Below are 3,695 nucleotides of genomic sequence, written 5' to 3'. Positions count from 1 at the left end.
TACCTCACCTTCACCTCCCCCCTTCTTACACCACTCGCTCCTCTCAGTTATTCATTCTCTTCTGTGACACATTGAAAGAGTTCTGATGACGGTGATATTGTACCGACAACAACAAAATAATGATCGTGATGATGATGATGATGATGATGATGATGATGATGATGGTGGTGATGATAGTGGCAGTGATAGTGGCGGTGATGGTGGTGGTTCTGGTGATGGTGATGATGGTGGCGATGATGAAGCCGAGGACGAGGTCGACAGTGATGGAAATTGCGGTGATTATGATGATAATGATGTTGATGGCGGCGACTATGACGAGTGTCGTGATGATGCCGGTGATGGTAATGTTGCTGCTGTTGCTGTTGTTGATGATGATGATGATGATAATGATGATGATAATGAGGAGCAGGAGGAGAAGATTATAATGATGATGATGATAATGATAATGATGATGATGATGATGATGATGATGATGATGATGATGATGGAGCTGATGATAGCGATAATGTCGAGATCGACAACACCGGCAGCCCTTGATGGCGGCTGTGACGTGGTGAGAGTTGTGGTTCAACAGGAAATAAATGCATGTGGGTGTGGGAAAATGCTAGTCAATGAAGAGCGTGACTCGTGTGTATACAGTAAAAGGTGACATGTGGGAGAGAGGGGAGGGGAAGGGGAGGAGAGAGAAAAAGTAGAAGTAAAAGATGAAGACGCTGTAATAATCTGAAGCAGAGGGAGGCGGAAATAGAGAAGGATAAAAGAGATATATATATGCGTGGTAGGTAGAGAAGAAGAGGCATAAGTAAAGCACTGTGAGGTACAGATAGTGAAGGCTAGAGGAGAACAGAGGGGAAAGAGAGGGAGGGAGAGAGAGAGAGAGAGAGAGAGAGAGAGAGAGAGAGAGAGAGAGAGAGACTCTGTGTGTGTGTGTGTGTGTGTGTGAGTGATGGTGTAGAAACAGAGATAGAGTTTGATTAACTGAGTGAACAGAGACGGTGTGTGTGTATGTGTGTATCTTACTATAATTGGCGTTATGTCCGTCTGTCAGTCTGTTCCCACTTCACGGTCAAACGACTCGACCAATGGCCACGGTGTTTTTCGTGATTACGAAGGAGGTAGTCAGGAAGGTTTTTATTAATAGCAAAAAAAAAAAAATGTGAAAATTATGATTATTTAATGGATATTAAGTTTTGTATTAATAAATCACTTTTGATTTTTTTTTCGTTAAAATTCCGCCGACGAGGATTTACTCTGGATCCCCATCCCCGTGGAGTTCGTGAATTTAGAGGGTTTAGATTTGCAATATTATCCTTTTATTTCCCATCGTAGGTGGGCAGATTTACTTCTTACAATGATGGGTGTTATGTCCGTCTGTCCGTCTCTTTGTCTGTTCCCTCTTCACGGCCAGACGGTTGGACCAACGCTTACGATATTTTTCGGTCGTCAGAAAGATTTTTTAGCATTAAAAGTTCAGAAAGTATGAATATTTCGTGGATATTGATTTTTGAATTGATAAACCACCTTCGCATTTTTATTAAAAATTCACCGACCACAAGTAACTCTAGATTTTTAGTTCATGGCCCCATCGTAGATACGAAGGGGGTTGCGAGGACGCTTAATAGCGAAAATAAAATAGACAAAAGTGTGTCAGTATATAGTGTGTGTGATTATTTAGTGGTCTTGAAGTGTGTCAGTCTTGAGCAGGATTCGAAACAGCTAATCGAAGCGGCTGTTGTTTACATCTCGGTTTTGTCAATCAAAATAATTCATGGTATCAGAAAATCCAGACATTATTCGACTAAAACAGTGAGAAGTAAGTCTTAGTTTGATTTTTTGCAACCTTAAAGATTCCGCTCGCGTATTCACATCAAACAAGACACAGGGCCAGACTTTAGATCGTGTAAGTGTACTTTTACTCACTCTGATGTTTACACACGGCCAGTTATACGTCACTATGAGTAGAGCAACGGACTCCAGTAATTTGAAAATTAGTGTCGACCAAACAGAAAATATTGTCTACAAAGAAATTTTGTTATCATATTGATATTATAGAAAGGAATATGATTCATAATTTAAATAAGGAAATTTGTGAACTTTGGATGTATAAGAGTATAAACAAGCGTAAAATAGTGTAAACAACTAAAATTAAAGTATATCTAAATAACATTCTTTTCTTAATACTTTTTATGTAGTGGTCGATGGAAGCTCTGGCTTTCGTTAGGAGTAGTCCTCATAACCATTCATGATACAGAGGCTGGGAGCCTATTTCAGTTCGGGAATGAATCGTCATCCATCACATGTCACTTAATCGCAAACACATGTCATATAGCTACAATAGAATGCTGTATCACCAACGATAATGTGATTTCTCTAAGACATCACCCAGTAATCTATCAAGTTCATTTACACATTTCTCAATACATACTGCTGTTATGACTTCCCTCCCACATTTTATGCCCCCCATCGTAGTTGGGTAGATTTGCTAATATATATAATAAAAACATATCGAGAAATGGAGTTAGTAATTTCCTTTTACTACATTGTTTACAATTGTTTTATCAATTTATATTGTGGCCAATCATGTGTCATGTTGTTAACAAGTCAACAAATATTGATTTATTACCATGTACAACTCATGGCAGAATTTACTCATCAGAATCTATAGACACGCTAACATCATGACGCAAGGTTGGTTTTGACGGAAATAAATGAAACAATTGTAAACAATATAGTAAAAAGGAATTTACTGTTTCCATTCATCGATGTGTTTTATTATATATACTCTTTGTTCAGTGGATTTTCAGATTATTAGAGTAGTAGCGTCTTAACGAAGCTTTCACCTTTTCAATTTTTAGATGTCCACTGTTAGTAGTAGTGCTGCACAAGGTACACGCCTGGATGATATATCACAGTTCACTTAATTTGCGTGTGTGTGCGTGTGTGTGTGTGTGTTTTGATCAAATACACGCTATTCTGGTAAATCCATTCTGTCAACTGAAATAGTAACAGAATCACTGTAAATATTTTTGCACCGTGGATTTTGAACTATGTTAAATCATTTCGAATGTTCTTTATTTTGAAGTTCATGAATTCATCTGACGAAAACGGTTTCTTTACAATGATGTAATGTTTTCATTAATCAAATAAAGGAGTCGTTAGAGACAGCCGAAATTGATTGGCACCTGTATCTCTACAGTTACTCATTTATATTTTATTCACCTGTCTCGGAATCTGCTCTTCGTAAATATCATGGATCGTATATTTAATATAATGTACATGTCTGAATAACTCAAGAGCGGATTTCTTCGCTCAGCTGGGTCTAATTGTCTATATACATTGCAAGAATATCATTCGGCCGGTACTTATGTACCAAGTTTGATATTCATATAATATTGTTGTGTTGTGTGTATATATTATTCCGACCGAACAAGGTGCCTCAATTTAAGTATCTAATTCAACTGAATCTTAATTATATTTATTTTATTCTTTTATTGGTTTCAGTCATTTGACTGCGACCGTGCTGGAGCACTGCCTTTAGTCGAACAAATCAATCCCAGGACTTATTCTTTGTAAGCCTTGTACTTATTCCATCGGACATTTTTGCCGAACCGCTAAGTTACGGGGACGTAAACACACCAACATCGGTCGTCAAGTGATGGTGGGGGACAAACACAGACACACAAATATATATATAT

Source organism: Octopus bimaculoides, chromosome 2 (genome assembly GCF_001194135.2).
Source record: "Octopus bimaculoides isolate UCB-OBI-ISO-001 chromosome 2, ASM119413v2, whole genome shotgun sequence".
Classification (NCBI taxonomy): Eukaryota; Metazoa; Mollusca; class Cephalopoda; order Octopoda; family Octopodidae; genus Octopus; species Octopus bimaculoides.
The sequence above is the reverse complement of the archived record's forward strand: the minus strand, read 5'-3'. Positions refer to the sequence as shown.